The 27,548-nt window shown below is 34.4% G+C and overlaps 1 long non-coding RNA gene and 1 pseudogene across 1 annotated transcript; both read right to left on the reverse strand.

Annotated features, from left to right (window-relative positions):
* Positions 1-27,248, reverse strand: LOC126725218 (dihydropyrimidinase-like; annotated as a pseudogene).
* LOC126725219 (uncharacterized) lies at positions 1,664-3,901 on the reverse strand. Its single transcript, XR_007655358.1, has 3 exons — positions 3,699-3,901; positions 3,028-3,081; positions 1,664-1,985 (listed from the first exon to the last, which is right to left on the reverse strand). It is a non-coding gene; the product is annotated as an uncharacterized LOC126725219 (long non-coding RNA).
* Positions 27,249-27,548: the final 300 nt, after the last annotated feature.

Genomic DNA, 27,548 nt, shown 5'->3' on the forward strand with positions numbered 1-27,548 from the left:
TATTCACATACATTTCACCCAGTGCGGTGATGCTAGTGGCATGTTCTCATTTATTTTTCTTTTATACAAACTCAAGGCCATATAGTAATATTAGAGTTCCATTCAATGTACATTCAAAGATATATTCACATACATTTCACCCAGTGTGGTGATGCTAGTGGCATGTTCTCATTTATTTTTCTTTTATACAAACTCAAGGCCATATATACTTGAGTATCATGTATTCTTTACCCTCTAGGTGATAAGAAAGTAAAAGGACTATAAAAATGATAGAAAGAGCAATTTAATCTGTGGATTTAAATCGCTTTACTGGAGCTCGGTGTGAAGACAGGTACTCAGCATCTGCCTTGTCAATTCCATTAAATAGATAAGCGAAAGGTGGCATTTCTACATACTTTCCAGAACCAGGAACAACCTTCAGCTCATCATTTTCCCAAACAATTCTTCCTCCAGCGATTGTCACTTCAACCTTTCCCTAAGAGAACATAAATGAACTTATAAAAACCTTACATAAAATGACAAAGTTTAGGAGAGTGCATGCTCTCACAGGGAGAGAGAGAGGTCTCAAAAAATTACAAATTCAAGCAAATACAGACAAGTTAATCATGACCAGAGCGAGGTTCATGATGGGGAAGCAAAATATAGAATTATGAGAGGAAAAGATGGTCTATAAGAATTAATAACAAAGTTTAAGAGTAGTTAAAGATTATGGATGACAAGTCTAAAAACTAGATTGAGTTTCTTAAACTTTAATTTCATTTATGATAGTTTTTTGTTGAACATTGCAATGGCATGGCTTTGCGGTCATGTTTCTGCAATATGAAGTAAAAACAAAAGACGAATGGATATGCTTATAAACCACCAAAAAGCAAAGATTACATCAGTATCAATGAAAAATACTAAAATATGAATCTAGAAACATCAATCAACTAAGCTTAACTAAAATTACATTCATCTATTCTTTCTAGAAGCCATTTTTCTTATCCAATGGGACATTTTTGGGCAAAGAATCAGATGGTAAGATTACTTGCAAAGGTTTCAGAAACACGATCTGTACATTAATACAGCCATCTAATGAAAGCGTCGCAAGAACAAGCAACATCTTAAAAATAGCAGAGGATGCTATATGGACTATATCTACAGATAGTTATAAATATAGAGTTAGATATCACTAGCTATGCTTTATACTATATGAAAATTGGCAAGTTATGCACCTGAGGAATGAAACCCATGTCCATTCTCTGTCAGATATTCCATTTGACACTTAAACAGAAGATTTCACCTTCATTTCCGCAATGTACAAGTGCAGATATAAAAGGGTGTTCCTCATTTGTTTTCTAAGAAAGCTATAGAGCTTTTATTTTCTCAAGTATTTTAGGAAGAAAGCTAAAGAGCTTTTTTTCTCAAGTGTTTTAGGACATGGCATTTTTTTTTTGCATACAAACAAACACTTAAACATGCATTAAACTATAAGCCTACTATTATTAAGTCATCAAGACATATATATAGCCCTATCCCTCTATCTATATTGTTGAAAGTTACCATGCCATGACAAAAAAATTGTGTCCTTGTGTCACGCCCCAAACCCCAAAGGGTCCAAAGCATGAGAGAGACGTCTCAAGTACCTGTAAATTTTTCCTTTTTGACAATTCAATCCACCAAATTTTTATCAAGTGCCAACAACAAGAATTATCATAATAATCCCATAGAATATACTTTCAGAGTAAGTCAGAGCTCTAAGCATTAATTACAAAGACCATAGGCCACAAAAAAATAGAGGCCTGAATAAAACTATTACATAACAACAGCTTGTCCCATCAGTGGAAATACAGTCATAACCACTATAATATACAAAAGAATGAGTCAAGCCTAGTCTAAGATGTACACCATCTAATATATCCATTACAAAAATTCAGCCTCCATCAGTAGTTAGTCTAACTACTATTAGCCACCAAAAAAGCTATCTCAAAAGATTGTTGCCTACTCTGAAAAGTTTATAAAAATAATGGAATGAGACAAAACCCAGTAAGTAGCACAATAATGGGGGTGGGGGAAATGTAAGTTTCATCTTCAATTATAATAATATGACAAAAATGATTACATAATGAAGCACAAAGTTTTTCAAAGTAAATACCTTGAAACTATATACCATAATCTATGAGTATCAACAATATAATTTCTAAAACCATAATATCTAACAAAAGATAAATTATCACAAATCTACCACACTACCACGTAGACCGGTCAGGGGATCCACCCATTCACAACTGACATGATATTATCCTCTCTGGTATGCAGACTCTTGGCCCCATGGACAGCAGCCTCACCCATACCCTCAAGGTTTTTCTCTCCCCCCATGGGCAGCAGAGAGAGCGCATCAAATAGGACCTCTCTTGCATGTGGTCTCTTGGCCCCATGGACAGCAGCCTCACCCACACACAATCAAGGAACCTCTTCCCCCCATGGACAGCAGAGAAGAACGCGTCATCCAAAGTGAAAAGACACTGACCTAAATTTGATTCCATTGTCACAAAGACTACGGAAATCAAATCGGGTGATCACCGGGAAATCACACATGGCATAGGGCTAAAATCACATAAACTCACAGGTTACCTTACTTTGAAACACATAGTTCATATCCAAATAGTTTCAGAAAACCTTAAATAATCTAACTTCTACAAAGTTTGTAAGGTTTTCAAACTTCATTCTTGTCAAAAGATTTTCTAACAATTTCTCAAATAATACAAGACAAGATAAGCATCTTTAACTTTTCAATACACCATAAAATCAATGATTTTCTTATCAAAGATTAATTAAAAGATGCTCATATTTCCATATAACAATTCATGCATTTCCCCAAATGTAATATCAAATATGATGCATTTTTCATATATAGTAAGGGTCACAACACAATACTTTTAAGAAAGCATATATCCATATATATCATTTTCCAAATGTGTTTGACTCAAAAACAATATTTATAAGATATGGTTATTTTCCAAAAATACCCATTAAAAAGCTACTTACCTCGCAACCGCAAAATCCTAATTCTCCAAGCTCCAAGGGGAGATTAGCTAGAACCTAAACAATGTCAAGCAAATCTATCACAATGAGCACAAAGCTTGAAATTGTATCTAACTACAAATTAGGAATTGCCAAGTAAGAACTCAATTAGGCAAGTCTAGTATTCAACCTCACATGTAATGTATTCTACTTCCAAAATTTCTCAAAACACTTTAATTTGCAAGGCATAGACTCCCATTTATACTCATAAATCTTTCAAGGTGTCATATCTAACATCAAAACCTCCACACTTTACAAGTGCTTCCCACAAGATTTTTATAACATCATCAAGTGACCCATGACACCAAAATCATAATTTTCTCCAAGACAAACAATTTAAATCTTTAACTAGCTCCAAATTATCAATACAAATTATATTCATCATCTATCACATATTATAACTCAAAACCTCTAAATTTTCACCACAACAAGCCTTAGATAACCATCATTTTAAAAGTCATGAACTCACTCATCAAATACATCCACCAAGACCAAAATCCATACATATAAACACATGAATATCATTTCCAAAGCTCTTAAATCACATGAATAACATTATTAAAGCTTGAGTAAAATAACCTCAAACAAGAACATAATACTCATCAAAAAAAAAAAAAAAAGATTTGAACTTTTACCTCAAATAAAATAATGAAGATGCTTTGGAGTTCCTAAGTATTTTTCCGGTGATCTTGCCGGAAAAATGATGGTGAGATAGTGTATTTTGGAGTGGAGGTTGGCGGGTGAGTGTGTATGTGTTTCAGCAAAATGAAAAGAAAAGAGAGAAAATGAAAGAAAGAAAGAAAGGAGAGAGCCGGCCAAAAGAGAGTGGCGATGTGGGTGAAATTGAGTGGATGAGAATGATGGGTAGTGGGGTTAGGTGGGGGCACTTGTGGTCCACAAAATTCTGACTTACTTTCTTCTTCTTTTTTTTTTTTTTTTTTTAAAAAAAAAAAAAAAACTCACGGGATGTTACACCTTGTCCACAAATTATAGCTCACAGGCCTTGCCTTGTAAGCGCACACCTATTATTGAAGGATGATTCTAAAATTGAAACTTTGATGTGACATTCGTGTCCAAAGGTTCCTAGCACTCATTTATAAACTCAAGAATTTCAGAGCAACATTTGTTTCATAGTGATAAATTACCAATTGTTCCAAAAGTTTAAACTGTTAGAAAGTGGTGAATTTAATCATTTAACTAATATTCTTACACTCCCCTTCATGTGTGGGCTCAGACTCCCCCCTTATTAAGTGGGGCCTAACCCATGGGATTTTTAACTTTTTAGATGGTAGGAAGAGCAAAGTCAAAGTTCGAACGCAAGACTACCTTCTCTAATACATTGATAAATTACTGATTGTCCTAAAAGTTTAAACAATAGAAACTAGTAAATTTAATCATTTAACCAATACTCTAACACATAGTTCAACAAAATTATGAGTGTGTTATGTGTTTTGTCAAGTAACTTTACACAATTATTACTTCCATTCATAAATTTAAAAAAATATTTTTCAATTGTAATTCTTTAGGCTACTTTATGTTTTTCTTCATAAAGTAATCTCTTTTCAATAAAGTTATTCTTACCTATAAAAATAAAAACTTTACACAATTATTACTTTCATGACTGTTAATCATTTATTCTTCTTTTGCACACAAAAATATATTTCAAAATGTAATAAGACATGTTCAATATTATCAAGTTACAAAGACACGTATGGCTGCTTACTTGTGTGTGAATTTTTGTGAGTTGCTGTCTCTACAAATGATAGGTGCAAACAAAATACTTCCTCCGTCCCAAATTGTTTGGCTTGTATTCCATTTTGGGATCTCCTAAAATTATGTCATGTTTGCAAAGTCAAACACCATTAATTTATTAACATTCCCTTTATGTTCTTAATTTATTTGTGGGAGCATTTTTTTAATTAAAAAAAATTAAAAACCTAAATTTTGAAATCCACTAAAGCTATTGTTTTGCCACTAGTAGAGTTTCCAATCTATCGTATTAAAATTTGATTTAAAGATAAAGATTGAATTTGGATTAGGCTTGGTGGCTAAAGAATTCGGATTTGAAAATAGGTTTGCAAATTGTAAGAGTAGTACACTAATAGAATTTGAAATCTACAATAACTTTGAAAATTGCTTGGCAGTTGGCGCCAATACTAGAAATGTTTTTTTTTTCTTAAATAATTTTTTGATAAATTTGTTTAAGGGTAATTTAGGAAATTTTTAACTTTTTTTTAAAGAGATAAGGTAGTTAATGATGTTTCCCTAAATAATTGGGTTTTTTCTGACTAAGCCAAACAATTTGGGACGGAGGGAGTATAATCTAATTGATTTTATATCCTTCTCACATTACAATGGCTAGTCTATTTTATAATGCATTGGTAATCAACAGATCAACTACATTATTGATACAAACATTACCTTTCCTCTCCTTCCCTCATAAACGTTTGTATCTGATCTAGAGTGGTGGGACTTCGCAGTTATTTCAAAGCTTGAGTTTGGGTTGAATTGATTATATCTGCATCAGATCCAGGAAGAATCGCTCCTTTTCTTGGATATATATTGAAGATTCTAGCACTGGAAAAATTGCTGATGGTGAGATAACTTCAACATATGTCAGATAGCTTAGTGGGGATCAGATCATAAAACGCATAATCCCACACTTTCTCATTCAGTTATTATTTTATTTCTTATTTTTTATAAGATTCTCATTTAGTTTTTTACATTACCAAAATAGTCAGATTAATAGCATACCATTCTGTGCTTGTTATCCGAACATAATCAGTGACAGAAATTTGGCCAGATTCCTGCATGAATACATAAATCTGAGAAAAAGGAGCAAGTTCTAGGATAGATTCTAACTCAAGCTGATTATTTTGAAGGAATGAGCAAGAAATCCATTGCAGCTTACCACCATTATATCCCATACCAAATGCATTCTCTCCTCAATACCTAAAGATTACCAATTGCCACAGAGAAGTATTAGAAAGTGTAACACAGTATTGGCCCGAAATAATTAGTCAGAACAATGTCATTTCAGAAATAGCAGGGACTAAAACTTGTGATTACCATTAACACCATTTGGAATATTTCGGAAATCATCAATCCCTAGAGCTTTCTGTGTAGAATTAAAGGAACAATGATCGGTTCCTACAAGCTGCAAAATGCAAAAGTTTCCTGAGAAACAAGTTCAAGGATCTCCATAAAACCAATATATTAAAGGTCACGTTGTAGGCAATCAGTCAAAAGAAAATATTCTGAATTTAAGGTTATATGGTTTGCTAGCACATGGTTATAAGCTAAAATTTTGGAGAGTACTTGTATAGACAATTGTTTATTAAATTCATGTCATGGATAATGAGAACACGAATGTTTTTTTCTTTACTTATCAATAAAAATAAATTTTTTTCTTGTGTCTTTAAGGTCCCAGCTGTTATGATTGCACTATCTTCTCTAATGATGAGGTAGGAACCTGCAGAATTCCTGTTGAAAGGGCAGCTTGAAGGGCCTTATCATGTCCAGATGCCCTAATAGGGGGACTCATGACAAACCTAAAACATGAAGATGATACTGTTTGTAAAAGTTGACAGAATATATCTAAATATAAAGATACAAATAAATAAAAATGAAAAATGAAAAGTAATGCAGGATCTTACTTTGCTGCAGTGACGAAGTCAGGATCCCAAACCCCAGATTCATCAAGGGCTAACCCAGAAACTACTGGTTCTCCAATAACCCTCTGCCCTGCAATTTAAAGACGAGTTCTTTATCTTCCTGAAACAATAAATCATCTAAAAAAAAAAGAAATCCGGAGATCAGCATACATGAGTTCTAGAACTGAAGGCCAACGACTTGAAGATGACACTTAAACCAAATCAATCAGCTAGGATGGGGGAAAATAAAATTCTTGGGATCTTAATAACCCGCGTACATATTTATTGGGTGTTTGAGTGCGTGTCTATATCACTGTCTGTGTGTCGAGTTCATAACCTTTAAAGCCATGTGAAAAGCATTTTAAACTTATGGCCACATCCTATGAAAATCATTTTCATGTCTTAGATTAATATTTTGTTAAGGAAGTTTGCAAAGAATGTTCCCCCAAAAGAAGTGAAAGCCCAATTTCAAATGTAAAGATGCAACTTTTACTATTAATAAAATGATTCTCCATAATTGTAGATTAATGCTGCCATCAAATAAACTTTATTAAATCAAACAGAATTTGTAAGATTAGAGAATTGAAGACCTTTTCTCCGAGCTGTAGCTATTTCTTCCATAGCATCAATGCTCATTACATGAACTACATAGAGAGGAGTATTCACAAAACCTGCCAAACGAATTGCTCGAGCAGTTGCCTCTGCTTCCAGCTGTACAGGTATTATTATATTAAAAGGTTAGAAAATCTACATTTAAGTTAATTACATTCCAACGTTTTATCTTAAAGTTTACAGTGTGATTGGAAAATTGTAACTCAAAAAAATATTGTTTGAGCAGGATGTCACTGCAAGGCTGCTAGTTGATAAATCAGTGACGAGAAGATGCTGAAAGGGTGATTAATTGGTGCAAAAATAAGAAAGAGGCTTGACATGAGCACTACTCTTTGGTGGAATTGCCACCTCTATTGCGGCAGTGGCTAGGCATAACCAGGCAAGTAATATCATATGGGAAAGAAGTAGTTTCATGAGGTTTTGTGTTTTGGGGCAATGACTCTTTTAGTATAAAAGTTATAAAGAGATAAGCATAGAGTCTAGGGCTAGCTATCACTAGATTCACTACTCTTTTCCGTTTTTTAATCATGCTTTTAATTCTAATAGTAGTGGAGCTATAGTACTTTTATCTTCTTCTCCATATTGGATCTGTCTCTATAAAAACATAGAATTTTTTTTTATTAATCCAAAATTTTAATTTTTTCAATATATTAAATGATCTTTTTAATAAAAAAAAAAAATACAATGATAAACAATAAAACTAACCTAAATAGCGACAATTAAAGATAAGGTTTTCCAATTCTAGAATTGGAAAACCTTATTTAATGAAGAGCATCATAAGCATTCCTTCCTATTGGCTGGCCTTGGTACAAAATATGACTCCTTCTTCACTTCTATTACAACACGTACAGGTGGATCATCTCTCATTTGAAGACTTAAAAATGGCTACAACCTTTTTTATAATTCCTATCAAAGAGAATATGCTCCCTCATATATAAATTGGTATCCAGACTCTATTGCTATTCTGCACCTCACTGCTGATATAGCAAACCTAGTGCTGCTCTTCACCTCACTGCTTATAGGCATGTGTAAGTTGCTTAATTTTCTAAGCAGCTTCCACCTTGGTCCATAATGTGCAAAAACCATGTCTTGGGCAACATAGGCTAAGTGCATCTGGTGTAGATGCCACGTACGGGCATGTCACAAGTGCCCATTTTTATATAGGTACATGACAGGTCCATATTGCTTTGCCATTTTAGTAAGGGCTATATGTGGCATTGTCCTTAGAATTGGAGTTTAATAGAATGGTTTTTGAGGAGTGACGAATGGAATAGCGTGTGATGAAAAAGAGGATAATGCAGCAACAAGTTCTCCAAGAAGGAACTACGTACAATCGTACTAGGATAAGGTTATATATGTGATATAAAGTGATACCTTGTCGCATTAAACATATAGGTGGTGTTATTAATGGATCTGGATCTGGTGCAATGCAGTACCTCCTAAATCCTTTACAAAAAATTTCAACTTTTTCATCTTTTACCTCTTCTAATTTTTAACTATTTTTTTACTTTTTAAACTTTCTTTGATTCAATGGCTGATATTAAAACTAATATTCCTAATTTTTTATCACAGCCATTTGAAAGGAATTTTTGATCTCAATCCGTTTTTAATGATCTTATAGCAGCCAATGCATGTGGTTAGGGGATGAATTACATGTGACCAAACAGTGTGAATTCTCAACTAATACTACTCTCTCTATCTTCTCAAAAAAAAAAAAAATACCACTCTCTCTAAAGAATCTAGGTTGGAACAAAGATCCATGTGCTATTTTAATACTTGGCTCATGTTCGAAATAAAACTAAATAAATAAATTTGAATTTTTAATACTGCTTATTTATAGCCTAGGTTTGGAGTAAAAGTTGAGAGAGAGAGAGAGAGAGAGAGAGAGAGAGAGAAGAAGAAGAAGAAGAAGAAGAAGAAGAAGAAGAAGAAATTAAAAAAAAAAAAAAAAAAGGATCCAACGTGGCATCATAGGAGACTAGGTGGATTAATTGCAGATACTTCCATTTTTATATATAGTACTGATAATATTTGTTATCAATTGTTGTAATATTTGTTATCAATTGTGTTGTGACCATCTTCTCAAAAACAAAAAAAAAACAAAAAAATTGTTGTGACCATTTAGGCTTATTCTTAAAAATAAAAAATATAAACTTACACGTGTGGAAAGCCCAGCCCATATTTGTTATTCATTCCTTATATATGCTTTGTTTGAGCATGGATCTCGTGCTTTTGGTTCAAAATTTTCAAATTGTTTGTGATTGAAAAGCTCTTTGAACACACACAATCAGAGTGAAAAAATAAACAAATCTACACATGCTCAAATATTTAAAAAAAAAAACAAAACAAAGACATACACAGTTTACTAGATCCAATTTTATTTTTGAAAATAAAATAAGTGGGTTAGGGCGGATCTTAGTTTGGATATCCACGGGTAAAAATTCCAAAAAGAATCAAGTATGGGTATTTACTATTTATTGGGTTTTAGAGATGGATATCCATGGATAAAATTTTGAGTCGGGTTAGGATATACCCTACCTAAACCCAAATCCTATCCATGGCTATCCTTGTCCAATAAAACCTAAAAATTTATTATTTTTAGAAATATTTTATTGAGAGAATAATAAAACAATAAATGTTATTGTCAGTTTTTTATATTTTCCATAAAAATAATATCAAAATTATTCTATTATGATTTATTAATAATTGCTCTAAGGGTATTCGTTAACAAGACCAAAAAATAAATAAATAAATAAAAGTTGAAACAACAAGAACACTAGGCTAGAATCTCAACTGAAGCATGTGAAGTAAATGGGTATTATACTTGGTTTTAAAAATCAGTATAGTGAAAGAACCGGAAAAGGAGCTCATTACCAATTTTATGGTCGGACCGGGATCCGACCGATGGTCGAACCAATGATGTCATAAATAATTTAATTATTATTTATTTAAATTATATAAATAATTAATAATTTTTTAATATACTAAAACTAACAAACCAATAGTAATTAATATGTTTCATTAAAAAAAATACAAGTATATAAGTATATAACATCTTTTTAAAGAATTTAACATAATAATATTACAAAACAATCATCCTTAACATAACAAACTTTCAACAAAACCAAATAAATAAGTTCATTAGTCGTTACATTTACATCCAAATGGCAAATAACAAATAAGTTCCTTACATCCAAAGAGCAAATAAGTTTTAAAGTTCAAACAAACAACTACTAAATTTTAAGACCCAAGCCTCATTTGTTATGAAGAAAATTGAAATCAATATCATCATGTGAACCAAATGCTCCACCACTGGCATCATTATCATCATCCTCATTCTCATCTTCTTCATCTTCAACTTGAAAAAACAGAACCGAGAAAAGAAAATGATCAAAATCAAAATCAAAAGAAAAGAACGTTACCTGATGAAGCTAAGAAGTAGAGAGCAGAGCACTTCAGAGAGCAAGAGCAAGAACAAGAAGGAAAAAAGAATAAAAAAACCCAGCACTTTAGAGGTCCATGATCACAACCATACCAAGCAAATTGCAACCTTTAGCTCTAAGGTCCAGAAATTTCTCCTGCAAATGAGAATTGAAGCATGGAAATGAGAATGAAGTGAAAAAAGAAAAGAAAAATGAAAAGAAAGGGAATGCAATAATACCTTGATCGGGCGAAGAGATGATCGTGGGCGGAGCGAGAAGACGTTGGCGCCGTTATGCTTGAGGGTGTGATCGTGGGCGTGGCGGCGTGCGTGATATTCAGGGAGGCAGAGAGAGTGAGCGGCAGAGAGGGCGAGGCAGAGAGACGTGAGAGGGCAAGGCAGAGTTACAGAGAGGTGTGACTCACGTGAGAGGGCGAGGCAGAGAGGGCGAGGCGTGCGACGGTGAGACTTGAGAGTTGAGAGGAAAGAGAGTGAACACTGAGAGTGAGACTAGGAAGTGAGAAGAACTGAGAGTTGAGAGTTGAGAGGAAAGAGAGAGAACACTGAGAGTGAGACTGGGTAGTGAGAAGAACTGAGATCAGATGAGAGTGTGAGAGTGTTAGGGTTAGTTTTTAGGGTTAAAAACTTAAATGACGTAGTTTTAGGTGGGAAAGGACAAATCGTTCAGTACCCGGTTCAACCGCGCCGATTTTCGGTTCTAAGGTTGAACTAGTCGGTTTTTACTATTTATCGGTTTTTAGGCCATTTCTGATTTTATGCCATAACTGGACCGGATTGAAGGCCGGTTCCCAATTGAACTGATCGGACCGACTGGTTCGGTCCGGTTTTTAAAACTATGGTATTATATTCAAAAGAACACTAGGCTCAGTGTGAACATATGGGCAATAAGGTGTGACCCTAATGTGTGGGAAAACCCATTGGATTTCACATCTGAAAGGTTTCAGAGTGGGAAAAATGCAAAAATTGATCCAAGAGGAAATGATTCTGAATTAATTCCATTTTTGATAAGACTAGGAAGGGAATCGTGCTAGTTGAGTACATTCTTGGCACATTAGTGCATTCATTTGATTGGAAATTGCCAAATAGGGTTGTTGAGCTAAATACGGACGAGTCCTTTGGACTTACATTGCAAAATGCAATGCCCCTTTCGACTATAGTTAGCCCACAGCTGTTTAGGTTAGGTTAAAATTTGTAATATTATAGGGTTTCTGCCTCTGGACGTGCATGCATGTTCATCCTTGTGTACATAGCTTTAGTCATGCATACGTAGTCTCTCCAAAAAACCTAGATTTTTTTTTTTTTTTTAATTTATTGTTCTTTACTTTACATGCTATTTATTTTATTCCTTACCTTCTATAACATGCTAGTAGCATTTTTAGGATGTGAATAACATGCTAGAAACAAGAATATGTAAATTATAAAGCATGATAAGAATATATTTATTAGCTAACTAGTTTTGTAAAATTGCCGTGATTAGTCCAATTTCCTACTCAATATCATGTTGTCACTATGACTTGTTGTATCTGAATTTGTTTCTTATTTTTTTGCTCAATGTTGTATATGAATTTGTTACTATGTAATTTATAAATCTTAGTTGGAGAAACAATTCTTCTTGATTAGGTTAGCAAAAGTTCTCTTGAGCTTGAATCGGTCAACGTTCGTTGACCAAAGGGATGTTGACCAATACAATCTCAAGATTGTATACAATTTTTTTTTTTAAGTGCATATGGATCATTACATCTCCACCACCAACTATGTACCAGTTTTCATCAATGGTTATACCAGCATGACCTGCTCTGGCAGTCACTAAATCACCCTGAAGAAGTGGTTGATACCATTCCATCTGCAAATACATGACAGCTTATCACACTAACATAGTGGGAATAAACAATAAGAGAAGGGAAAGAAAAAAGACTAAAAGAAATATCAAAACTGTAGGTAAGCACAAATAATATTATGATTTCAGTAAATGATTCAAACACACTTTTTTACATCCCTTTACCTTTTTGTAGGTGTGAGCTTGGCCTCAGAAGCACCAAAGACAAGCTAAGGAGACAACACCTAAGTTGGTGTGAACAACTATTGAGGTAAGAATCCTTGGAAATGAGGGATTGGATTTCAGGGATTCTACTCCAAGAATTTATCATCAATTTGAATTTTTTTAATCACCTCCGAATGCTATGATATTTGATTAATCCCAAGACTATTTGATGCCCACTCTTTAGAACGATGACATTGACGTCAAAGGCATGCACAATCTGAAAACCCTAGGCTTAGTTTCATAGCTTACAGTGTAAGAATCCGAGAGTTCCTTGTAACCAACACAATAGTAACTCACTCCTCAATTGCATCAACAGTTGGAGCCATTTGTGAAAAAGTGTATATTCCCCCTTTGACAAACATTGTATGGTGTTGACTATATCCATGATGAATAGTGACAGCAAGCGTAATTGCATCAGAGTCCACTAAGGTGGAAAAAACCCAAGAGAAAGCACTACAGACATTTGCACTATATTCTAAGGAAGGACTAATCTAGTCAGAATTGAGACTTTTTATAATTGTTTGTAAAGCCTAAATTGATCTATTATATGGTTGATCTGGGACTTAGCACACACCCATACAACATACACTTAACTAATTTGATTCAATATCCAATTATTTTAGAGGAATAGCTATCCCCTCCAGTTAAATTTTTTATGTCCTCATTAGAGCCCATTTTGTTTTGACCATTATTTGAAGTCTTTGATCCTAACAAGGAAGAACTACTATTACGATTGATAATGAACAACTCGATTCTAGACTAAGAAACCCCTAAAAAATCCTAAGAATTTTGCTTAAGTAGCAATTGGTGGGAGGCAACAGTGCCAAAGACACAAGTGGCTTTTCAACAATGGGTGGGTTTGGCCATGGCTGGTGGTTATGGCAGCATGATATTTCTATTGGGGTTCAAATTGTTTTTGTTTGGGTATCTTCATTTTTTTTTAATAAAAAAAACCCTATTATTTTTATTTTTTTTTCACCGAAAACAAAACCCTATTTGTTTGGCAAGGAAATGTGGGAAATAATTAATTAAATGGTATTATCGTTTTGAAATTGGTCCTAATGGTAGAGACTAGAGAATGGTTTTCTTTTCTTTCTTTTTTTGAGTGAAAAGTGTTAGGTTACGGGGGGTTTTGATTTTTGAGTTTGTGTGGAATATTTGCTTTGTGGTAAAATTTGTTAAAATGATAGGATTTGAATTCAGGATTAAGGTTGTAAATCACATTAATGTAAAATGGACAAAGACCGGGCATTAAAATTATTTAAGAGAAATGGGATTTTAATTGACAATTAAAGAAAAAGACAAAAAAAAACCTAATTTCAAATAAGGATATTAATCGGTTTTTTTGTTTTGTTTAATTTTTTTAAAATAAAGAAAATCCCCAAAAGAATTGTAGAGATTCGATTGGGCTTTTAAGCAGAAAGTTTGCTAAAACGTCATTTCAACAAAACGCAAATGAAGCCTATTGATGGCACTGCACTAGTTCTTATTAAGGCCCAGTAGCTTCATTACATTTTTTAGCCTTATTATGTATCCAATTTAAGCATGTATTTGTAGTTTATCAAATATCAAATTTTGTGCCTAAAGTGCCTTTGCTTAATTTGATACATGCCATATTGATATTGCCATACTTTTCCAATGAATTTAAATTAAACAACCAAGACAAAGAATAATTATAAAAACAAATCAAAGAGTACCTAAATTCCTGAAATGTATCTTTAAGAACAGCTATCTTTACATTCATATTCCATCTTTTTTATAACCATAATCAACCTATAGACCCTAAACCCCTCTTCCATTAATTGCTAACAGGTGACTGAGGAGGTGTTAAGAAACAGCATAACAGGTAGGGATGGCAATTTTCCCCCGCCCCGCTTAACCCGCCCCTTCCCGCTACGCCCCGCACGGGTTTTCCCCACCCCGCAAAGGCGGTGGGGCAGGGATGGGGCAAGATTTTAGCCCCGCACCATAGGGCGGGGCGGGGATGGGTTTAGGCTTTTTAGACCCACCCCACCCCGCCCCTCCTTGTCCCCGCCCCGCCCCGCTTTACTAAAGATTATAATTGTAAAATTTTCATACCTGAAACCCTACTATTTAAACAAACATATTAATATTAGCATATTTTATTCTATTCAATGTGATTCTATGCCTTTATTTTGTTGTGTTATACTATGAGATTTTTTTTTTTTAAATTTTTTTTTAATGATTGTCTTGATAAACACTTGGATATATTATTCAATTTTTTCTAAAAATTGATTTGATTTGATGGGATAAATTTAGTTGTAATTTCAAGTATATTTTTATTAATGAAATAGGTTTCATTAAAAAAATTGTACTAGTTGTAGGGCAAATTAACAAAAATTAGAGTTTTACGGGGTGGGGCGGGGCTTCGTGAGGCCCCATGGGGCGGGGATGGGGTGAGAAAGCATTCCCCGTCATGCGGGGCGGGGTGGGGATGGGGTAAGATAAAACCATGCGGGGCGAGGACGAAGACCCCATCCTTCGGCCCCGCCCCGCCCCATTGTCATCCCTAATAACAGGTGACTTCCTGGAATTCATCTACAATCCTCAAAAACTCATACAAAATATTCAGTATAAAGTCAAAGATAATTTTAGCTTAGGCATTTAGCTTTTTCTCAGTAAATACCTGAATGCAATTAATATTTCCTAACGCTAAACATAATAACTATTTTATTCAAAAACCTCATACAACGCACAGTTCAAGACATCCATGCATTACAGGCCACTGATACCTACAAAATGAACACATTGGAAAGCATTACCTGAGTAATACTCAAAACAGCATCTACATGAATGTCAGGACCTTCTCTTCGGAAAACAGGATCTTCGCGAACCTGCAGAGAAGCAAATGATATTTTACAGTTTAGGGGTTGGGGGGAAGGCATCCAAGCAGTGAAGTAACCACTAAAAATAAACAAATGAGGAAGTGCGCAACAGATTTGAAGCCCAATTTTGATATCTGGAGGGTGGACAAAATTGAGCTTAGCCAATTCAACACTGAGAGAGGGAGGGAAGGTATGGTTGAGAAGATAGCCTTTTTATAAAGAGTACCAGTGGGAGGCCATCCTTTAGCTTGCCGGCACAAACTGCAGTTGCATTCCACGACAGGGAGGGCAAATCCAATTAGGGTTTTGCAGGGCTTCAAGTACGTGTTCCCCATATCTGTAGAAAAGAAAAGAGATAAAGCCAAAAAAAGGGGGGGGGGGGGGGGGGGGGGTGGCGGGCATCAAATTTTACATTACACAAAAAGTGATCAGGTATCTCAAAGACTCCATTTACAGCATGCAAATAACGCCCTTCACAGTGCTGAGAAATCAGAAGACCTTAATATGAAGGATAAATTTACGAGTAGGTCTACACAAGCCAAACATGTGAGCACAAGTGGGTCTATATCTACAAAAATTGGGATATTTTTATAGTGCTCAAGTGATTGAAGGGTGGCTGGGGGTTCAAGTAAGCAGACGTAATGATCTCCAATGTATTTTTCATTATATCTCTTGGTGATTGTTTAACATGGAAAGAATAAAAGCAGAATTTGAGAGGTTCTTCTAGCAATCACTGCTCACCAATCAACCTATGTATGTATGACAACAACAAACCTAGCTATGCTTATGAGTAGAATGGAGTTGTAGATGGACTTAAAAATGAATCTGCCAGCAAATGCTGAGAGTTGCCTTGTTAACTAGCTAACTATCTTGTTAACGAGCCCAAACATGTCAACTGTCTGAGTTTCATTATCAGGTTCAAGTGAACACCCCAGCCGATGCTCAGCATGGTTTGTTTGGACACCTATAATAAGAAACCTATATTACATTCTTAAAATAATCATAGCAGAATGAGCATGTAGCAATGCATATAAAGAGTCTAAGATGGGGAAACCAAAAAAAAAAAAAAAAAAAAAAAAACAGAAGAAAAGAAGAAGAAGAAGATTTATCAATTTAAATTACAGAAAGGTGCATAATTGGTAACCTAGTAAGTAGCGCCAGGAAGTGATAAATTTAGCAGAACTGATTGACAATGCTCGAAGATATTCTAAGACAAAAATAAAGGTAACAATAAGCAGGAAGGTGCCATAGAGAGATTGTGCCAGGTTTATGCAGTAATTGCTTATTAGGCTCTAACATTGTAAACATGTACAATAAAAACGTATTTCATACTATCAGGATTTAATTATGGTACATTTAAGCACATAAAAGAATGTTGAATAGAGCATACCTCATATACAAATAATCTCCACAGAACTGCCCTTGGACCATGTTGCATTTGCAACACTGAGTCCGATAGCCAAGAGTTTTCTGCCTGTAAAACCGCATTTCATCTTAAGAATAATTGAAACTACACTCAACTATTTCAGGCCAAGGATATAAACTTGATAAAAAACCATATAAAACAAGAACATAAAATGCAAGAGGAAATCCTAAAACTCGAATAGGGATTAAAAAAAAAAAAAAAAAAACTAAACTAAACTAAACTAAACTAAAATAAGTTACAAGAAGGATGTATAATATAAAATACACTTTTCTATATATTTTTTTATTTTAGCTGCTCTTGGTGTTTCTCCTAACTAATAGATTTATCGCCAGAAAGGATACTTCAGACACTAAGTGAAACAAGTCCTCCAGCTTTAAAGCATATTTTTGCCAAGCATAAAAAGCCAAGCACCCATCAATAAAACAGATTAATCTACCTTCTATATTACTATTATTATTTTGTTTGGTAAGAAGGGAAAGAGTTTTATTATAAATAAGTACCTTCTATATTATTATAAAGCATAACTTACACTTTCGTAAGTGAAAAAGTTTGTTGACAAACTTGTAATTTTGAAACGCTATTAAAGATTGTAAACTTTTCTTTTGCAAGTAATACAAAAGGTGTAAAAGTTGCTTTAGAGAATTAATAAGAAGAAAAATGGTAACCTCATTGGTGACACTATATCTACAGTAAACTCTATTAATCCATTTCAAGAAAAATTTAAATTAAATCCAATCTTTCCCTAGCCCAACATTTAGAAAGTCATCCCCAGCACATTGCTAAACAGTCTAATGCATCAGCCACCACATATCCCTCCAAAGAGCTAAATACCACTACCATATCCAGCACCTTGTCTGCAATAATTCCACTAGGCCACACCATCCCATTACTTTAGCCACTGTCTGTACATGAGTATATAAGCATTATTATTTTATTAAACTTAGGTCATTCTCCTTCCTGATTGATCTTGTTTAAATCCTTCTTCTTATACTGTGATTTATGAAGCATGGGTGCATTTCTGGATTCGGGTGCGGGTGCGGGTGTAGATGCGGGACTCGGCAATTTTTGAAAAAGTAAGGTGCAAGTGTGGTGATTAAAAAATTATTAAAAATATTTTTATATAGTGAATTTAATATTTTTTATATAAAAAAAATTCTAATAAAGGGTAGAATTTATTATTTAAAAAAAAATATTTACAATTTTTTTTTAATAAAATCAATATTTTTTATAATTGTAAACAAAAAACCACATTTCAAGAAGATCCCTTTACTTATTTTCCAATTCCCAAGCCCACCCACATGAAATAATTGACTTTTCCACCTACTTAATTTATATTCTTTTGTTACATACCTTTATTCTTCTTCCATCCATTTTTTTGTGTCTTCTCATCTTCTTCTTCCTTCTCTTTTTTTTTTTTTTTTCCCTCTCACAAGGCCACATGAAGCAGAAGAATGGTAGCTGCTGCCCATTTTGGCTTGTTTTGGTGGCTGTTTTGGCTGGAATCGGCCGTATCGACCTATTTCGATGGCCGTTTCAGCAAGAATCAGCCGTATCAGCATGTTTTGGTGGCTATTTCGGCCGTATCAATTCTCGTTTCCGCCGGAATCAGCCCGTTTTGGCCCAAATCAGTGTGAATCAAAAAAAGAAAAATGGGAGAATCAGCGCGTCAGACGCTGGACGTCACATCAGCCACGTTGGAGTCTAGTATGGCGACCTTGGAGCCGCATCGGTGCTTTCTAGATTGTGATTGCCCAAATTTTCTAAATCATGTTTGATTTGATTGTATGAGTGTGTGTTAATAAATCACACATAGAATGTGTACTATGTAACTGGACTAGGCTACAAAATCAATTACGAGGACTCCCAATTATAACTTGACTAGTCCTATCGGGATATGGAGCATATGTGACTAATGTTTTCTCAAGTTGTGACATACATCTGCTCTCCTAATTTATTAGTTTTTTGCTCTCATAATTTATTAGTTTTCATTATATTAATAAAAGTTTTAGAACTTTCTTAGGCTAAAATTTATCAATATCAAAAAAGATAGGAGGCATTCAAAATGTGTTTGTGGTATTATCCTATTAACTATTAGCAATTTTGGTGAGCAAAGTCTTTTACTTCACATATTATAAGCTTAAATTTCAGCTACCTAAAAGCCAGACCAAAATTGTAATTTGTAAGACAAAAAAATACAGCAGCTATTGAGAGAACCACCGGACCTGCATTGATGGCAAGTCTTTCCCCTAACTTGGTCATAAATTCTCTTTCCATCCTTGCCATAACCATCCACAAATAATGTCCAGCTCTTCTCAGTGTTGCCCAACCGCTTCTCATACTCTTCAGTGTAAACCTCTGGCTTTGAACCCTCTTCCAACAATACACCATCATCTTGCAAAGCCTTACGCTTCTTCACGATTTCCGTTTCTGCAAAGCTAACTGGTGTCCCATTCTTCAACCTAAATCTCCACAATTAAAAATAAAATAAAATCAGAAAATGTCCCATCAAAAACAGAATTAAATTCATTAAAAAATCAAATCATATTCTTGTAAAAAAAAAAAAAAAAATTAGACCCATTTAGCATTCAGAATCACAAACACATAACAGCCTATCAAAATTTGGCATCCTTCTTTAAGTCCCATAGTTTAGAGGCGGTTTCAAATTAAATTTAAACCCACACTTTTAAAAGTTTCAAATTAAACAATGCACTTCAAAAAAAGTTTCAATTCAAATTTTCAAACTATAAAGCCAATACGCATGAAGCCATTAATTGAAAAATGCTTTAAAAAGACAAACATTGAAACATCATGTAACTTGAAGTGAAATAATGTTCATAACTTCATATATAATCAGCACATAGTATTTAAGTAACTACACGGCATCATTTTGTTTAAGACATCACCTTGTTTAAGCATTATCTAGTACAACAATATATATATATATATATATATATATTTATGGTTTGAATCGAAAAGTTTATAGAAGTATTGGGTTTTAATATATAATTTTTCCTACAAAAGACTTAAACTTTTCGTATTTCATTGTGTCTCAGCTTCTAAATTTAAGCCAAAAGTTAAAAAAAAAAATATATATATATATATATATATATATATTTTTTTTTATACATACATATATATATATATATATATATATATACAAATATGTTCTTAAACAATGCAAGCTAAGAGCAACCTTTAGAGTTGTCAAAAATCACTAACCCTCAACTAAAATCTCCTTGAGAAGCGATTCAGTTCCAGTATTCGGATACTTGAGCTTCCTGGCCTCCAATTCCGCCATCCCAAACTACTTTATCGCACTTGCCGACCGTCTATTCACATTGCCCCAATCCCAAACAATCACTCACCCAACAAACAAAACAAAAACTCCAACCACATAAACTAAAACACTTTGAAATTTCTCACTTACTTTGGGGTTTTCTCAGAAGAAGCCCCTTCTGGTTTCCCCAAAAAAAAAAAAAAAAAAAAAAAAAAAAAAGAACCAAACAAATCGTTTCCCCAAAACCAACACATACATTCATAGAAATTGAGAGAATCCGAAATTACCGAGTTGGGAGGCTAGAGAGGTTGGTGGCGATGGGCGGGCGATGCTTGGAGACGAGAGGTTCCCATGCTATGACAAAAAAATTGTGTCCTTTTCCACAAATTATAGCTCACAGGCCTTGCCTTGTAAGAGCATCAACAGTGGGGCTTGTATATGCCAAATGTTAGGAACATTTGGCATTTAAGCCCCAAAACTGCTCAACAATGGGAAGGCCAAATTTATTTTGAGATATAGCTACAGTACCATCTCAAATGTAAGATGATACTGTAGCTGAATTGCATAAAAAAAATATTTTTTTAATACTCTCATTTCTCTCTCCTCTCTCATTTTTTCTCTTTCTTTTCTCTCTCTTCCTTCTCTCTTTTCTCTCTTTCTTTCTGCTTTCTCTTCTTCTTGCTCTCTGATTCTTCTCAATATCTTCACTCTCTCCAGCAACTCTCTAGATCGGCATTGGATTTCTAGATCAGTGGTGGGTCTCTAGATCGATGGTGGGTGGGTCTCCGCTTTTTTCCTTCTTCGGCAACTCTCTCCCTCTTTCATTTTTCCTTTTCCGCGTGGGTCAACAAAATCAACTTCCTTCAAGCTTCCCAACGGCGAATCCGCTTCCTTCGAGCTTTGGCGGTGGTGGGTCTGGTTTTTGACTGTGGGTTGCTGTTTTTTTTTTTTTTTTTTTTTTTTTTTTTTTTGGTGGTGTTGATGGGCAGAGAGGGTGGTGGTGGTGGTGTTGACTATTTTTTGACCGTGGGTTTCAAGGTTTGGTTTTGACTGTTTGGTGTGTGAGACAAAAATATTGTGGGTTTTTTTTGTTTCTGTTTTGGTTTGGGTGTTGGGGGAAATTCTTGACATAAACGAAAATTTGTGTGAATTAATGTGAAAGTTGATTGATTTAGATTTGAGGGAATGAACCCAATTTTTGAGAATCGTTTGTGTGTGTGTGTTGGCTCAATTGATTTGGAAATGGAGTCCGATTTTTTTTGAATCAATGTGGATCGTGGTGGGTTGTGGTGGATCAGGGGGTTTGGAGTTCTGGGTTAATCTATGGGTTTGGTTTTGATTTTAATTTTGTTAATCTATGGGTTTCTAGGTTTCGATGGCCATGATTTTGTGGCTGGTGTTTCTGGGGTTTCAAGAAAACAACATTTGGGTATGTTCTTCGTGGTGGTGGTAGCAGTAGGTGGTTGCAGAGGTTATTTGGGTATTGGGTTTTTGTTTTTATTTGGGTTTTAGGATATATTATTTTATTGTGTAAAAATATTATTTTAATAAGTAGAATAGGAAAATAAAAGTTGGGATGTTGGGTGTATTGAAAAATGGTATGGTATAAGTGATAAAATAGATTTTTGGGATGGTAAAATAAGGTGAAATATGAGATCCGGATGTGGATGCTTTAAGCGCACACCTGTTATTGAAGGATAATTCTAAAATTGAAACTTTGATGTGACATTCATGTCCAAAGGTGCCTGGCACTCATTCATAAATTCAAGAATTTCAAAGCAACATTTGTTTCATAGTAATAAATTACTAATTGTTCCAAAAGCTTAAATGGTTAGAAATTGGTGAATTTAATTATTTAACTAATATTCTTACACTCCCCTTCATGTGCGGGCCCAAACTGCCCCCTTATTAAGTGGGGCCTAACCCATGGGATTTTTAACCTTTTAGATGGTAGGAAGAGCAAAGTCAGAGTTAGAATACAAGACTACCTTCTCTAATACATTGATAAATTACCGATTGTCCTAAAAGTTTAAAGAATAAGAACTAGTAAATTTAATCATTTAACCAATACTCTAATACATAGTTCAACAAAATTATGAGTGTGTTATGTGTTTTGTCAAGTAACTTTACACAATTATTACTTCCATTCATAAATTTAAAGAAATATTTTTCAATTGTAATTCTTTAGGCTACTTTATGTTTTTCTTCATAAAGTAATCTCTTTTCAATAAAGTTATTCTTATTTATATAAATAAAAAAATAAAAAATAAAAAACTTTACACAATTATTACTTTCATGACTGTTAATCATTTATTCTTCTTTTACACAAAAAATATATTTCAAAATGTAATAAGACATGTTCAATACTATCAAGTTACAAAGACACATATGGCTTTTTACTTGTGTGTGAATTTTTGTGAGTTGCTGTCTCTACAAATGATAGGTGCAAACAAAATGCTCCCTCCGTCCCAAATTGTTTGGCTTGTATTCCATTTTGAGATGTCCTAAAATTATATCTTGTTTAAAAAGTCAAACACCATTAATTTATTAACATTCTCTTTCTGCCCTTAATTTATTTGTGGGAGTTTTTTTTTTAATTAAAAAAAATTAAAAACCTAAATTTTGAAATCCACTAAAGCTATTGTTTTGCCACCAGTAGAGTTTCGAATCTACTGTATTAAAGATAAAGATTGAATTTGGATTAGGCTTGGTGGCTATAGAATTCAGATTTGAATATAGGTTTGCAAATGGTAAGAGTAGTACACTAATAGAATTTGAAATCTACAATAACTTCGAAAATTGCTTGCCAGTTGGCACCAATACTAGAAATGTTTTTTTTTTCTTAAATAATTTTTTGATAAATTTGTTTAAGGGTAATTTAGGAAATTTTTAACTTTTTTTAAAGAGATAAGGCAGTTAATGATGTTTCCCTAAATAATTGAGTTTTTCTAACTATGCCAAACAATTTGGGATGGAGGGAGTAAAATCTAATTGATATTATATCCTTCTCACATTGCAATGGCTAGCCTATTTTATAATGCATTGGTAATCAACAGATCAACTACATTATTGATACAAACATTACCTTTCCTCTCCTTCCCTCATAAACGTTTGTATCTGATCTAGACTGGTGGGACTTCGCAGTTATTTCAAAGCTTGAGTTTGGGTTGAATATGATTATATCTGCATCAGATCCAGGAAGAATCGCTCCTTTTCTTGGATATAAATTGAAGATTCTAGCACTGAAAAAATTGCTGATGGTGAGATAACTTCAACATATGTCAGACAGCTTTAGTGGGGATCAGATCATAAAACACATAATCCCACACTTTCTCATTCAGTTATTATTTTATTTCTTATTTTTTTATAAGATTCTCATTTAGTTTTTTACGTTACCAAAATAGTCAGAGTAATAGCATACCATTCTGTGCTTGTTATCCGAACATAATCAGTGACAGAAATTTGGCCAGATTCCTGCATGAATACATAAATCTGAGAAAAAGGAGCAAGTTCTAGGATAGATTCTAACTCAAGCTGATTATTTTGAAGGAATGAGCAAGAAATCCATTGCAGCTTACCACCATTATATCCCATACCAAATGCATTCTCTCCTCAATACCTAAAGATTACCAATTGCCACAGAGAAGTATTAGAAAGTGTAACACAGTATTGGCCCGAAATAATTAGTCAGAAAAATGTCATTTCAGAAATAGCAGGGACTAAAACTTGTGATTACCATTAACACCATTTTGAATATTTCGGAAATCATCAATCCCTAGAGCTTTCTGTGTAGAATTAAAGGAACAATGATCGGTTCCTACAAGCTGCAAAATGCAAAAGTTTCCTGAGAAACAAGTTCAAAGATCTCCATAAAACCAATATATTAAAGGTCACGTTGTAGGCAATCAGTCAAAAGAAAATATTCTGAATTTAAGGTTATACGGTTTGCTAGCACATAGTTATAAGCTAAAATTTTGGGAAAGTATAGACAATTGTTTATTAAATTCATGTCACGGATAATAAGAACACCAATGTTTTTTTTTTTCTTGTGTCTTTAAGGTCCCAGCTGTTATGATTGCACTATCTTCTCTAATGATGAGGTAGGAACCTGCAGAATTCCTGTTGAAAGGGCAGCTTGAAGGACTTATCATGTCCAGATGCCCTAATAGGGGGACTCATGACAAACCTGAAACATGAAGATGATACTGTTTGTAAAAGTTGACAGAATATATCTAAATATAAAGATACAAATAAATAAAAATGAAAAATGAAAAGTAATGCAAGATCTTACTTTGCTGCAGTGGCGAAGTCAGGATCCCAAACCCCAGATTCATCAAGGGCTAACCCAGAAACTACTTGTTCTCCAATAACCCTCTGCCCTGCAATTTAAAGACAAGTTCTTTATCTTCCTTAAACAATATGTCATCTAAAAAAAAAGAAATCTGGAGATCGGCATACATGAGTTCTAGAACTGAAGGCCAACGACTTGAAGATGACACTTAAACCAAATCAATCAGCTAGGATGGGGAAAATAAAATTCTTGGGATCTTAATCACCCGCGTACATATTTATTGGGTGTTTGAGTGCGTGTCTATATCAGTGTCTGTGTGTCTAGTTCATAACCTTTAGAGCCATATGAAAAGCATTTTAAACTTATGGCCACATCCTATGAAAATCATTTGCATGTCTTAGATTAATATTTTGTTAAGGAAGTTTGCAAAGAATGTTCTGTAGGGAATTACACCGAATTCCCAACTTGTGAGAAACAAAAATAGAGAAAAACACACGCTAAAGAAAAACAATCACACGCACAAGACAATATTTACGTGGTTCGGCAATTTGCCTACGTCTACGGAGTTGCAGGGATTTCACTATTTTCAGGGAAGAATACAATACAACATGCGGCTACAATATTTTCTCTATATATGAAACACGATAACCGATTCCACACTAAAAGACCCTAATTACAAAAGGCGCCTCCGCTCCATGGACTACGCCTCAGTAAATCTCCCATTAAAAACCACGTAATATTATTCAGGTCGGGTCGGGTCGTCAAACCAGATCAAACAAAACTAAGCTCCACAAAGCCCAACATATTCCCCCAAAAGAAGTGAAAGCCCAATTTCAAATGTAAAGATGCAACTTTTACTATTAATAAAATGATTCTCCATAATTGTAGATTAATGCTGCCATCAAATAAACTTTATTAAATCAAACAGAATTTGTAAGATTAGAGAATTGAAGACCTTTTCTCCGAGCTGTAGAAATAGCATCAATGCTCATTACATGAACTACATAGAGAGGAGTGATCACAAAACCTGCCAAACGAATTGCTCGAGCAGTTGCCTCTGCTTCCAGCTGTACAGGTATTATTATAGTCAAATCATACAAGGAGAATTTTTCCAAAGATATTCATGGAATAAATTTTTAAGGAAACAACCATGATAAATAAAACAGATCAACTGCTTTATTCATTAGTCTGACCACAGCATATGTAGGAATCACAGACAGAGGGAAAAGCCCAGTGTGTCCGTGTTCATGGAGTGTAGCAAGAACAATTTTTTTTCATTTTTGCCATGGTCAAGAGAAGGCTGGGACACGGTTGCAACACGGTCCCAGCTGTGTCTTGAATGAGAATACAGGAACATAGAGCAGATTCACTTCTAAGATGAATCTAGATGCATTGGTTTCATCTTGGAGTATCATTGTTACCTTACCATCAGACATCTCAGCCTTCACTGATCTCTCCTAACTAGGTCTTGAATATGAAAGCAGGAATATCAAGATCCAACTCTCAACCTGAACTTGATCACCACCTTCACCAAGAAATACTCACTAACCACTTCCAAATAGGATGCTTGCTCAATGTTTCCAAGCGAAAAAAATAAAGGTTGATCTTCCCTTAATTTAAAATCAAGGTTGTTTTCACTCACTATCCTCTATCGGATAATTTCCTTCCCACATTTTGAGTGTTGTCTACAGTATGGGGCACAACCACATGTATCGTATGCTCCTCACTAATTTATAATTAATTGTCCTCCTAATGCATTAATGTAATTGGTGAAACAGTGTAAAATCCCTACAAAGCTCGAGCGCACATAACTGAATCATTACGGTTACCAGAATGTATACTCTTTATGAAAGACGAGGCCATTCAAACAGTAATCATAGTCCATCATCATAGGACTACCAAATTTGCAGAGGGTCAAACTATGATTGATATATAGAATGGAGTAGTCTGAAGGAACAACCATATACATACATAAGTACATACATACATATTTACATAATTCTAAAAGTTACCAATGAAGGTCTCGAAAGAGCATGTCCCTCTGGACCAAAAATACCAAGTTCTATCATTCTTTTCTGTCCTTCATACACCGCATCTCCATTTTCTGCATGGACCATAGCCAAAGCACCAAGGGACTTGCACTTCTTAAACCCTTCTAATAGAAGCTCATCATTAATCATAAGTGCCCCCTTGTAGGCCAGGAAGAACTTGAAAGAGTTTATACCTATAAGATGGCATATACATGTAAAGAGGAAATCAAAGAAGCGTTCGCAAAGGTCCAAATAAGAAGAAATCTGGATAGTAAAAACAGAAAATATAAGAAAACTAACCTTTCTCCTTAACCATGATTTCCACTTCTTTTGAAACAACTTCATCCCATTTTGTAATTGCCATATGGAAACCATAATCCATGCAAGATTTCTTTGCTTTCTATTCGTAGGCTTCAAAACCTGCTGTTAAACTCCCACTAACTGGAATAACAAAGTCAATGTGCATTGTTGTTCCACCAGCTAAGGTTGCAGCCTGACCACAGAAGAAGTCAAAAACTGTCTCGGTACCCATAAACTCAAAAGCTAGGTGTGTGTGAGGATCAATTCCACCTGTTGAGGTAACAAATGTAGTCACAGTGTACATCAGGATCAGATCTACGTAATTACAAATTGGTGTTGGAAACAGAAAAGAACTAAGCTATTAAACTCAGATAAAATTAACAGACCTATCAAAAATGAAATAAAATAAACTGAAAACCCAACTGACAGCTTGTGGTTATTAATAATAAATCTTGTCTTTGAGAGGATGAGTGCAGACAGGCTGAAGAATAAAAATAGGAGATATTGCCAACATGCAAGAAAGACTGCAACTCAACTTGATGGATCCCACCATGGTGGCACGCCATG

This window comes from Quercus robur, chromosome 5 (assembly GCF_932294415.1).
Source record: "Quercus robur chromosome 5, dhQueRobu3.1, whole genome shotgun sequence".
Lineage (NCBI taxonomy): Eukaryota > Viridiplantae > Streptophyta > Magnoliopsida > Fagales > Fagaceae > Quercus > Quercus robur.